At 45.3% G+C, this 13,363-nt stretch overlaps 1 protein-coding gene across 10 annotated transcripts in view; it reads left to right on the forward strand.

The window, feature by feature from the left end:
- PRICKLE1 (prickle planar cell polarity protein 1) overlaps positions 1-13,363 on the forward strand; it is a 108,778-nt gene that overhangs the window by 80,943 nt on the left and 14,472 nt on the right. For 2 of the 10 annotated variants that reach the window (XM_032420976.1, XM_032420979.1), the window contains exon 1: positions 5,126-6,250. The exons of 6 other annotated variants lie outside the window; for them this stretch is intronic. The gene's annotated coding sequence lies outside the window, so the exon portion shown is untranslated. Of the gene's footprint in view, positions 1-5,125; positions 6,251-6,282; positions 6,767-13,363 lie in introns of those variants that run through there. 2 more of the 10 variants (XM_032420978.1, XM_032420980.1) reach the window with 1 other exon arrangement.

A 13,363-nucleotide genomic window follows, 5' to 3' on the forward strand; every position in this document is an offset into this window, starting at 1 on the left:
GAAGGAAGGAAGGAAGGAAGGAAGGAAGGAAGGAAGGAAGGAAGGAATGATGGAAAGAAGGAAGGAAGGAGGGAGGGAGGGAAGGAATGAAAGAGGGAAAATCCTCGGCGCCTGGCTGGCTCAACTGGTAGGGCCTTGACTCTTGATCTCTGGGTCTTGAGTTCAAGCCCCTGTTGGATGTGGAGATTAAAAAAGAAAAAGAGAAATATGTAAATCCTTTGTCTCCCATGGGCAGTGAAAAGTATTTGCAGTTTCAAGTTAGAGCTCACATGAGGGCTAAACTTTCGGTTGTCTTTCGAGTAAACAATGGGAATGCTGATTCACTTAGGAAGGTCTGCACCCCATCTGCCACCCTAACCCCCAGCATACACACTGGGCCCCCACAAGGCCAGTTCCTTCACCCTCAGACACACTGTCTTGTCTTCTCTGTCCTCGACTACTGAGGCAGCTTCTACGCTCTTCCCATCGAGTTTCTCTGCACTGCTCTCTCTGCCCTCCCTCTAATTAGGGCATAGATACAATCATGTCACTCTTCTTTAACTTTTGTGGCTCCCGTAGCCCCTAGAGTAGCTTAGAGGTCCTGCCTTCCTTTGGGCACAGTCTCCAGCCCCTCACTCCTATCTTCCTGTCCTCCTGTCACATTTATCATGGGTTTACTAAGAGCTGCTTGCTCTTCTCAAGCTTTAATTGGCTCAGTCTGTCCTGGGTCCTGTTCCCTACCCCAGCTCCACTCCAAGAATTACCGTGATCAACTACTTCCAATCCTTAAAGACCTGGATCAAAGCTTACCCCACCTTCCCACTTCCTTGACCTTTACCTCCTAGCCAGAATTGATTGATCAAAGGATTATAATTGTAACCACGCCTCTACTGTAGTCTAATCACAATGTATCATGATTTGTTACATATTCTGAAAAATGAAATTATTTTCCCCACTCATCTTGTATATTTTTTCTGAGACTTTTGGAAATAAATCAAGATATAAATAGAATGTGAACTCCTTAACTTAAGGGGAGGGCCTAGGTCTAACAATGCTGCTGTTCAACAGATCGCTTTTGAATCAACCAAAGAATATCTCAGTGAGTCAACAGGTGAATACAGGAGGCATCAATTGGAGCGGCTCCTGAGCCAATCCATCGGACTCCTTGCAAATGTGGGTCTGGTCACCCCTTCCCAAAGTATTGTAAATAAATGTAGCGGAGATTTCACTATTAAAGTTTGTGATTGAGAGGAAGATACAGGGAGAGGAATGATGAGTTTATGTATTTTCCCATATCAACTAATAATTACATCAGGAGCATCACTTTCTGCTTCTGAGATTTTCTTCCTTATGTTAATATTGCAGTATATTTTCTTTATTGTTTCTTAAACTGTAAAAGTTTTGTCTGATCATTGTAAATAGAAAAAGGTTATAAGTAACGTGAAAATAGGAAAATACATTTACTTTACAAATATAAATTAAAAAGTGATAGCTTTCCTATAATCTGCCTTCCCCTAGAGAACATACTAATGGTTTGGTATTTATATTCCTCTAAATAGTTTTGCTAGGCATATACTAGCCTGTAGATTATTAGTTATAACAATGCGATCATACTATATATTGGGTTTTGAATCTTAATATATTTTGGATTTCCTTCATGTGTAGATCTCTCAATATTTATTGGAAGATTTATTCTTCATTCCTTAACACTTTGGTAGTGAAGTCTTAAGAATGTTTGTATTGAGCCACAGATCTACAGAAGTAGAGAACGGTGAAGAACTTAAGGTCAAGGTGCTTGAATATTATTAGTGTAATTATCTGTCCATGAAAAATAACAAACACTTCCTGGGGTGGGGAAGGGGTATTCCAGAAAAGTTGGGAGAGGGAGTGCGGTAGGCAAAGATAGCTGCTGTTGTTTACTAGAAGTTACAACCCTGGGGCACCTGGGTGGCTCAGTCGTTAAGCGTCTGCCTTCCGCTCAGGTCATGGTCCCAGGGTTCTGGGATCGAGCCCCGCATCGGGCTCCCTGCTCAGCGGGGTGTCTGCTTCTCCCTCTCCCACTCCCCCTGTTTGTGTTCCCTCTCTCTCGCTGTCTCTCTGTCAAATAAATAAATAAAATCTTAAAAAAAAAAAAAAGTTACAACCCTGAGCAAGAGTGAAATGAAAGGACCTGACCCCTTGTTCTCCCCCCCACCCCCAGCTTAGACTGTAGACTCCAGACAGCGCAGCTAGAAACACCGATCCAGCATTAGTGTCCTAAGCAGCCATTGAGTTTTAAGAGACTCAGAAAATACTAGAACTGGTGGAGCCTCTGGGGGCATCTAGTTTGAGGGGAGGGAGCCTGAGGGGCCGACCCGGAAGCATGGGGCGTGGTGGGCGGGGGAGGTATTGCGAGAGGGGTCGGGGAAGAGACCAACCCAGAGCTGCCACAGAGCAGGTGAACTTCATCTGGTTCTACACTGAGATTCTGATTTGAGTTAAAAAGAATGGATTGTGGGGTGCCTGGGTGGCTCAGATGGTTAAGCGTCTGCCTTCAGCTCGGGTCGTGATCCCAGCGTCCTGGGATCGAGCCCCGCATCGGGCTCCCTGCTCAGCTGGAAGCCTGCTTCTCCCTCTCCTACTCCCCCTGCTTGTGTTCCTTCTCTCTCTGTCTCTATGTCAAATAAATAAAATTTAAAAAAAAAAAAAAAATGGATTGTGTTCCCTCCTCAGAAGTTCTAACCATTGACCTCGCCCGAACACTAGCACTTTTAGAAATGAAGAAAGCGAATACCTTAGAGAAGTGATCTACCCCAATGTCAGGGAGTGAGTGAGTGACAGAGAACAGACATAACAGACATTGAAGTCTCCTCACCGCAAGCCCAGGGCCTCTGGGTACTTGGACGGGAGGAGTTACATCACTCACAAAGGCGGTCTGGGTGGGGGGAGGGGACAGACAGCTGGGAAGATTGGAGTAGTCAATCTAAAGAGGGATTGGGTGCAGAAAATGTTAAAGAACCAGTGCTCTCTAATCACATTGCTTTAAATATAATCAAAGGGCGAAGAAAGTAATTGGAGGCCTAGAGAAACTGAAACCTATTATAAAACACTGCAATGCCTGTTAACTCTAGGAAGAACTGGTATCTGCCTCGGGGCCCTTCCCTGGGGGTGCATCAGACTCAGCTCATGGTAACTAGAATCTGCAAATGTGCAGGAACCCACCGGGGTGGGTATATTGCCCAATCTGAGGTACAATAGAAATGTTTAAAATGAACAGCCAAAAGAAACCATTTTACATAGACCTTCAGTGGTAACAAATTTGGTAACGAGCATGATGAATTATTATGATTATTCCTCTGGATCTCATTTTTTTTTTTTATCCAGACAAGATGTAGGATCCCACAGGTTGTTGTCAACTCTATTGTCTACTTGTGTGACTTTGTGATTCTTTTTTTTATTTTAAAAGTCCTTTTAATTAGAAATTACATCATACATACAAGTGTATTTTGAGATTCTTTAAGTTACCTATCTATATATGGTCAGAATGGCCAAACTGGTGTCCTAGACTGTGGGGTCACTGAAGACTGAAGCCTGCACCCCGCTTAATATTATGCCAACTGCCCCTCAGATGTATTCAGTGAGGTGCCACTTGATGAACATTAGAGCCCTTGATCTCTCTTTTCTGTTAAGAAACTTCAAGACATCCAATCCTTTAAATAGACTCTTCTAGATTTCTGGTATTTAGATACAAATTCTTCCCAATGTCTGAGACCAAGAGCAACTCTTCCTCGTAAAACTAAAAAGCAGGTCTGTTATACAAACGAAAAAACAGAGGCAAGGAAAAGACCTCAAGGTCACTGTATACAAATCACAGGAGAAGAAATAGCACCAAGGTTTTCCTTCTATTTTGTATTTTTATCTCTTTCTTCCAGATCCAACAGAGCTGGCAGGCATTTGACAAACAAAGCGCTGCCTCTTTCTTTCTTTGCCCTTGGCATTTTTCTGATTTTCTATCATAGTCTCTTCTATTAGGATGTTGCAGTTCAGTATGGTTTTAGGTTAGAAACAGACTTACTTGTACAAGTATGGTATATCCGTGAGGGCCTGAGAAGAATGTCCAAAACCCATTTGTTCATTTAACTCATGTTTATTGAGCTTGTCTGCTATGCGCCAGGGATGATTCTAGATGCTGAGAATATAGTAGCGAATCCCGAAAGTCTCCGCCTTCTGGGGGAGGAGAAAGCCAGCAAACGTGAACAGACAGCCACATCATGTCAAGCAAAGCTAAGAGCTATGAAGACAAATAGCACAAACCAGAGGGAGAGGTGATTTGGGGCATTAGGAGGGCTGAGAAGGCCCCTCTGAGGAGGTTACAGTACAGCAGAGACCAGGATGGGGTGAGGAAACCAAGTCCTGTGAATTTCTGGGCTTCCTTTCTCAGCCTCCCCTCAAGTGTGATCTGCAAGCAATGAATATTCCACTTGGCTGAAACAAAAGGGTGCTGGTGGGGGGCCGTGCTCCCCATCCTGCCTCAGTTCACCCTTGACAATAACAATGCCTTGCAGACCAGGCGAAAAGTCGGTTGCATTGAGAGTGAACATTAGTAGAAAGCTTTTTAATTCTCTCCAAAGTGCTTCATCGCTAAAAACACAGACAATAGGCAATAAAGCTGACGGTACCTGTTGAAATTGTAACAAACAGTATTTACAAGTAACTGCCTTAGAGGAAGCACACTTACAATGGCTGACATTTGATACGGATAGGTGTTGCCTGGGTTTGTAGTTGGGGAGGGTTCTGTGGCCTTAGCTAATGTGTAGCTCTCCTTTAAAAGCTGCTTCTAAAAGGATCCACCCGGCTCAAAGCATTGGTCCTCTGATACCGTCTTTATCATAATGATACCATATAGCTTAGGATTTGATTGAAGTCCCTAACTGCGCTTTCGTCCTCTAGATACTGTTCAGCGGATGACTTCCCTGAGGAAGCCCACACAGAATGAAAGAGGAAAAAGGAAATCTGACCTAGGCCTTCATGGTTAATTTCACAGGTCCACAGAGGAAAGCGGTAACCTTGAAAGCTCCCTGCCCACCCTCCCTCAAGTCCCCACACAATCCGAAGGCCAGGGGGCTCTACGGTTGCAACTGTTTAGGAACAGTCTTCAAAACTGGTATCCATATTGGCCAACAGAGAGTCTATTTGAATTACAAATCCTGTTGTTTGAATCAGTGTTTCCAAATTAGTCTACCAGCAGAGCCATGAATTTTTGTCTCCGCCACTTTAAAACAATCGCTTAAAAAAGGCGCTTCTCCTCAGCTGCTTCTGTTTTTAAGGCAGAGATAACAGAAACTGGCCACAGAGTTATTTACTTGACTGCTCCATTTATGGCAACTTGTTTGTGTATTTTTAAATCACAGTTACAATGAGCTATTGTTCAGTTGTATACTGTCGAAACACATATATTACCAAGCCCTCCCAAGGAATCCTGATAGTTCAAGGGTTTTTTTTTTTTTTATCTTAAAGAAAAGGTAGGATACCTAAGAAACTGGTGACCATTTCAAGTTGCTTTTATCTAATAGCACTTTATAAACTGACAAAACCCTTAAATATTTAAATATTGCATCTTTTCCTCTCCCCTCCCTTGGCATTTTATCACCTTGTGATGAGGCTATTGTAGAAATTAAAATCTGTAGTTCAGAAGAGATTGATACCTCAAGTGCTGATTATACTAGTCTATCATTTCTTTTTTGGCTTGCTTTCAGGTCCTGTTTTTGCTTCTCTTGGTCCTTTCTGTAGACAACTAATGCCAAACTTCACTTTCTCTCAGTGTACCAGAAATCAGCTCAAAATCAAGATTAGCCTTAAGTATGAGGCACGTTCTTGTGTCTGAATAATGATATTCACTTAACCTGTTTATAAAAACTCTTATTCATGTACTTGATTAAGTGTATCCCATGACCTGGCACCTTTTCTTTTGCTGTTATTTACTGATAAAAATAAATCTGCGCTAAGCAGTAGGAATCACTGCGAAATGCAAGAAAAGTCCTAAGAGGAGAATTCATATGTTAATGAGCCCTTCCAAGTGAGAACTTGGTTAAACGTGCCATTTGCTGACATCATGTTTATGGGGCTGAGTTGAGATGATTTCTTTAAGAGGTGGCCTTGCATAATTCTCCTAGCGTTTTGTGGCCCGCGCGTGCACCTGCGGGAGGGGGAAGTTTACATAAGCGTCCTGGGGTATTTGCATCTCAGCGGCTCCTCTCACTAGGGCTCCTGGGAATGGAGCGGGCGGACGGAGGTAAGGTGCTCCAGCCGCGAGGCTCGCCAAGTGGGTGGGTAACTTTTCGAGGAATAATGTGCGCGCAGGACCTCGTGGAGACCTGCCAGGGGCACGGTCAGCAGTGACAGTTCCTGGAAAGCGGGCGGCCGCGAGATCAGGCTGGGCAGGCGCCTCCTGCGGACGGGAACCGGGAGCCCAGCAGGGCTGGGACTGCGAGCCGGGCGGCCGGCCCGCCGCGCTCCTAGGAGGGTGGGACCGGCAGGAAGCGAAATGGTTACTTTTTTAAATGCGGGCTCTGGTTACTTTTGAAGATCGCCCGCCCCGGGCGCAGAGCGGACACGGGGATTTTTCTCTCTCCGGTGGATGGTTCTGGAGAAACGCAGCGCTGGGGCGTGGGGGATGCGGTGGCCTGGACGAGGCGATTCAAACACGGGGGAGCAGAGTCGGCGGCGCCGGCGGGGACAGAGGGTCTCCGGGGAGCTGAAGGACCTTTTGCCGCCTCCCCACTCACGGCTGGTTAGGGAGCTGCAGCGGGTGAGGATCGCCGTGTTGCACCGAAAGGGGGCTCAAGGGGGACAGCGGGTGTGCGTCACGGCCGGGCGAAGGCTGCCGGCAGCGACCCCCTACCCGTCGGGCGGGGCGGGTGCTGAGCCCCGACAGGGGGCGCGGCCCGCCATGGTTTACCGGGGGCCCTGCGCTCGCCGCCCCCGCGCCTGCGTCCCCGCCCTGCTAGGGTCTCCTCCGGAAACGGGTGGGTGAGGGTGACCTGGAGGGCCCCCAGTCCTGTTTTCCTTTGGGAACCACGCCGCGCCGGGCCGCCAGCTTCGCTCGGACGCGGAGCGGTGGGCGCCGAGGGGCTCGGCGGCTTCGCGGGCCGCGGCGGGCGGCGGGAGGGGCTGCAGGCCGCGCTCGGCCCCGCAGCCGCAGGTGGGGAGCCGCTGTCCGCTCCCGGGGCTTGATGGCAGTCGGGCGACGGGGACTGAACGCCGAGGGCTGCGGGGGTTCGCGCGTCCCCGTGCGCCCGCGGGGAGGGGGCTTCTCGTCGGAAGTTGGGGGAGAGACGGGGGGACCGGCGGCCATTCAGTACCGCCGTCAAGCCGCGGGGCGAGTGCTCTTCCGCGGAGGGGGCGCTGCCCGGAGGCGGCGCGAGGCTTTCCCCTGGAGGTGGGTGAGGGGGTTCGCAGGCGACTGTACTGTCCCCTGGGAAAAGGGGGGCTGTTCTCTGCGGGCCTCGCGTCGGCGCCCAGGAAGGACTCGCTCCCAGCCGCTGGGTCTGGGGCTCGGCCTCTGGGTGCGGAAGGGGTTTGGGGGGGGAGGCCGGGAAGGGGGCGCGGGGCCGGGTCCCACCCGCGGCCCGGGGCGCCCCCTCGCGGCCTGAGCAGCCACGGCCGCGCGGAGGGTAGGGCTTTGGGGGGCGCCGACGGCTGCTCCAAGGTGTCTCTCCCCTCGGTGCGGGCATGGGTTGACCCAGCGGAACCCCGACAGCCGTCCCTCGCAGCCCGATCTAGAATTAGCCTGCCGCATTTTCCCGAAGAAGGGTGACATCCTTTCCCTCCGGGTCCCCTCCCGACCCCTTCTTAAAAAGCTCGGGTTTTCACATTAATCTATGTCAGTATAAACCAGGCTATGTGTGGAATTTGTTTTTACAACTCGAGTCTTGTGACTTCTCACACACTTTCTTGAAGTGTTTTCTCTGGAAACTTGTTTCAAATGAGTGCTGTAAGTTTCACAAAGAGGAGTGTTGTTCAGGAGCCAACAGGTGACGGGGTGAAACCTGAGTCTGTGTGTACATTGGAGTCAAGTCTGGCTGCCGTTTCCTTGGGCCGCCGTTGAAAATAGAAATTCAAAAAATCAATAGGGGACTGACTGGAACACGATTTGCGAAAATATCTGCGTCCCCCATTATGGAAAATAACTAGTTCATTAGCGCAGTGCCTTGCGTCCTCCGCCGCACACCCCGGCGTGCGTTTTGGATTTTGTCTAGTATAGACCGGTTTACAGCCAAAAAAACCTGACCCCAAAAGCGCCGTTCTGGCACAGGACCATGCTTTGTCATCATGTTTCCTCCTTTTGTTAAGCAGTCTGTCTTACTGTCGTGGAATGTATTTGTGCATGAAATTAGAATGCTTTGAAACCCCGCAGAGTTGCACATTTCCTCTTGGAAAAATGGATAGCTACTTGGCAATTGGATGGTACATGACAGGCCACTCAGCTGTTGGAAAATGTACAAATTGGATGGAGGTTTACCTGGAAAATACAGAAAATGCCAAGGGGCACATGGCCTAATGCCACTAATTGCTGGTATGAAGTACTCTTAGCAAAGGAATGTTTCATTAAGCAACGTCTTTGGATACCGTCATTATTTTTTTTTATTTTACAGTTATCTCCGCAGTTCCTTTCAATATAACTAAAACTGAATTGGGCTCTGAACTTTTGTCTTTAGCAGGCAGTAAGCGTTGAGTGCTCTTTGAGTGTGTGCGTGAAAACTTTAAAGAGATAACAGTTTAGGGTCTCTACTATGAAATTCAAACCTTGGTTATCATAGTTTTGATACCTATGGCAATTACAGGCCTCTGGCTTTTAAAGAAATCTCCATAAACAAAAAATACCTGTATCCATAGGGTTGTATATTTTGTGTGTTGTAAAGAATGGAAGTGTTTCAGGTTCTTGTATTGCCAAGTCTGTAGTTAAATTTTATTCACCTGCATATTTAGGCTGACAGAGTAGCTCTTGAATGGGTGTGTGTGATCTGCATCTTCTGTGTGCTAAGGCCTTGTTAACAAGCAGTTTAACAAAGAAGTTGTTAAGCAGTTTGTGGCCCACAGGATGACACTTAGCAGCAGGGGACACCTAGGGAATGTTAGCCCAACTGACTTCACAAATCGGTATCTCTTCTGGGTTTTGGTGATCAAAGGATTTCTAACTTCCCTGGGCAGGTTCACACAAGAAATACCTTTTCATGGGGATGCTGCAATGCCATGGTAATCTTCGCATGAACTAGGGTGGAATTTGATAGGGAAAAGGATTTGTAATTAGGGGTATGACCTTGGACTTCATGTTAAATGGCAGGCACTGAAAATTATTCTGTTTTCTATTTGCATGATTTTGATTTGACTTGGTGACTTGGTCCAAGAAAATGATTAATAATAGGAACCAGACCAGAACTGATGTACAGTTAGAACCTCAGTATGTATCTGATTGAACTCCCGTCTCCTCAACCCCCTGAAATCCTCATTCCTCTCTGACTTGCCTATGTAGTATTTCCATTTTAGTACATCGTCTTTCAGTCACCTAAGACTCAAGACTGTCTTTGACCCAGTTTCCCCCTTTCCTGTTGGTTCCTTTTACTTTATCTCCCCAAGATACTACCATGTTTAGGCTCTCTTAGTAGCAGTGGTCTAAAAGGCCCGTCCCGGTTTCCTGTTCTCTTTCCTGACCATTCCCTGTTGTGTTAATTTTCTTTAAGACTTTCGGTGGCACTCTGCTCACATGCCGTTCTCTTCCTGTCGCCTTTAGGGCTAAGCACAAAGTCTCCTGCCTGATTTGTCTAATTCTTGACAATGTCATTCGGTGCTACCATTGCTTCTATTGTTGCTTCTGTCTTCCAGTGAAACTCTTGACTCTGTCTCTGGACCTTCACATACTGTGCTGACTTACTAAGCTTTTTAGGGAAAAATAGTAAACGCTCATTTATGTATATGTCAAGGTCAATCAAAATAGTAATCCTTAGCTGTCCTGGATGCAGCATGTAGCACAACAGAAAATAATTCTCAAATGACCAAAATAGCATAGCAAAATAATAAAGCTGCTTTTACTTTGCATAACACCTTCACATATTGTATGTTACCTTATTTAACCAGTGATTACTGTGCTCACAGAAGGACTGTGTAAGCCCTTGTTCGTAGCACAATGATTCTATATACTTTTAGACGAATTTTTTTCAAATTGTAGTTGCCTAATTTACAGAACATAGAAAGCAACAAATTAAAAAAAAAGACTTAGAGGTTGCTGGTTGTGGGCAAAGAGAAAAGGCTACTTAGTAGTAAGAGACTAAAGCAGCAGGAATTCAAAAATCTGTCATGACAGCAGGGAGGGAAGAACCTATAAAAAGTTTGTCAACCATCTTAAAGCCATGAGGCTGGGGCCCTGTGATTCCAGACATCAGCTCTCCACTGTGAGAGAGCCCTAAACTTACTTTCTAGTTGAGGAATTACGTTCCCAGGTCACACCCAGCTGGATGGCTGGGTTAGATTCCTGAAGGCCGTGCTCTTTCTACTGTTCATTTTCTTCCGAGAATGAAAACAAATGATCAGCCAAAGGCTAAATCACATCCAGTATATACACACTTAACCGCCACTCAAGAAAGCAAGGAATTGTACAATGGAATTTGGAAATACTCTTGTCCTGGTGGACACATTTTTTTTTTTTTAAGTTCTAGCCTTTAATTGAATAAAACCAGTTGCCTCTTTTTGTTATTTCCTTGAATCATTCAGTAATGGCCTTTAAATATAGGGATGAATGAATGGATGGGGTAAATGAATCTGGAAAGTAAATTTCATGAGGAACCCCTCTTTACATCACGGTGTTGGATGAATGAGGCCATACTCTGATTTGGGGAACAAGGGCCAACTTACAGCCAGTCGTGTGTTGGTTTATCACAATTGTTGCCCTGCCTAAGACACCTGGAAATACCCCGCCGTGGTCTCCCTGTGGGTGTGTGCCTGCACACATGCGTATGAACTGGTATTGGGAGATTTTATGTAGGTCTTGGTTAGAAGCTGATTCTAAGGGAACTGGGAATGGAGGCTAATAGTTTGTCAAAATTGTTTGCCCTTCAAAAGGTTAGAGAACCTCCTGAACTCAAAAAGATGATGAAATTTACACGTCAACCTTCAGTTTTATGATTAAGTTGTTCTTGCTCTGGATGTTGCTGGTCAGCTTCAAGGAAATCTTTCCACTAATTAGCAGTGGGAATAACGATGCCAATTGACACATGTTGATAGTAACTGTAATTCTTTATATTCATGCAGTTCCTTTCTTCTTCAAAACTTTCCCATACTTAGACCATCTTTGGAAGAAAAATAGCTGCCATAAAGAATAAGGCCCCACGATGTTCAGTGACTTGTGAGAGGTATGAAGACTCCAGGGCTGAGTTTACTGAGTGCTGAAGCCCCAGATCCTGTTTCCTAAGTATTGCTCTATCCCTTGGGTCAGATGTTCTCTTGACAATTATATGATGATTGAGAAGTCCTACACCTGCGAGCTGTTTGTCTTTGAGTCTTTTTACATGGTGAGAAGCAGCTATTTAACGATTTTGAAGGAAGAGAGAAAAGGGATAAAGGAGGGAAATGAAACTCTTCCACCGTCTGTTGCATGGCTTGCATGGGCACCCCCATGATAATCCTTGTCTTTCTAAGAAAAAAATATCTCATTTCTCTCTGCCCAACCTCAGGCTTCTTTCTCCCCTCCCTTATGTCCATGCTCTTTTCTTCTGTTTGTCATTCATTTCTCTCCTTGATTCTTCTAATTGGCTTTTAGTCTTCTCTTCAAAATAGTATCTGCAAATACCTCCTAACCTGCTCTAATTGGATTCAGATACCTGCTTGCTGTGCTCACCTGGATGGCATCTTTGACAGAGCTGGTAGCTCTTAAAGGCTCCTTTACACATTTCCTTAAGGGTCAGACTGTTTGAAACCTGAACAAACCCATTCCTGAAAACTGTTTTACTTTTTTCCCTGCATGATGAAACTTCTTTACATCCAGAATTATAAAAAGATATTGGAGAGGTGGGGCCTCTACTGATTCATTTCCCCGACAGGGGCAAACCTAGCACAGAACTGGTTAATGCATAATTGTCATTCACATATGATTAAGTTCATTCGGTTAATTACAGCATTTCAAGACCAGTACAATAAACCTGCCTCACAATAATCACAGAATACTAAGCTATTTTGGCTTTTTATTCTATTTATCTCAAGCATCTAACATGGCGTCTTGCCCATAGTTTTTTTTTTTTTTTTTAAAGATTTTAGTTATTTGACAGAGAAACAGCGAGAGAGGGAACACAAGCAGGGGAAGTGGGAGAGGGAGAAGCAGGCTTCCCGCCGAGCAGGGAGCCCGATGCGGGGCTGGATCCCAGGACCCTGGGATCATGACCTGAGCTGAAGGCAGACGCTTAACAGCTGAGCCACCCAGGCGCCCCCCATAGTTTTTTTTTTAAATAAACATTTAAAAAATGTATCATGTTTAATTTAGCTGTGGTTAGGTAAGAGAATGTAAAAAATACACATTCCCAGATGGTCCCCAGGAAAGTGTGTGTAGTGTTTGTGATAATGAGGAGGAGGAGGATGATAAAACGAATGAAGCAAAATGTAGACGATGAGTCTGGGTAAAGGCTACATAGGAGTTCCTCACTCTTCCATCTTTTCTGATGTTTGAAATTACATCAAAATAAAAATTTACAAAAATAAGTAAAATACAAAATTAATAAAGGACAGGGCATAGGACAGGGCCGCTCTTGTGCATCTAAGTGTGGTTCTGCAAAAAACAAATCTTGAGAAATTTTCTCTCCTGATCCCAGCTGTGAATACCTCTATTCCCATTATAATTCAGTTCATTTGTAGATCTGATTTGTGTACCTATTTCACATGACCAACCTAAAGCGACAACACCTGGAAATGAAATTAATGAAATTTTTCTGTTCGATTCAATTCACGCGTGGTTTCGTGTTTGGTCTAAAAGGTGATATTTTGGCAGATGAGAACATGTCATCAGGAAGCCGCTACATCATGACCCAAAACATAAGGAATGTCCAGGCTCCCCTCTTCCTTTGTGTTGTCAAAGCAGATACCGTACAGTGATGTAAATGCCTACAGTAAGAGATAGAGGTGAAGTCAGATTTATCATTTTTATTACTTTAACATTTTAGAAGTGCAGGAACCATGCTCAGCAGTCAACTGCTTTCCTATGACCCAGTATGAGACAAAGATATACTTAAGAATCTAAAGGTCTACTGACATAGGTAATTTTTAAAAAAGAAAAGAAAAATCCATATTCAAATGTGTGTGTTATCAAGTAAAGAGAAAGTAGCTAGTGGTAATGTAGGGTCTCTTCCTACAACCTGGCAAGTGG

This window comes from Phoca vitulina, unplaced genomic scaffold (assembly GCF_004348235.1).
Source record: "Phoca vitulina isolate PV1807 unplaced genomic scaffold, GSC_HSeal_1.0 scaffold23, whole genome shotgun sequence".
Taxonomy (NCBI): Eukaryota; Metazoa; Chordata; class Mammalia; order Carnivora; family Phocidae; genus Phoca; species Phoca vitulina.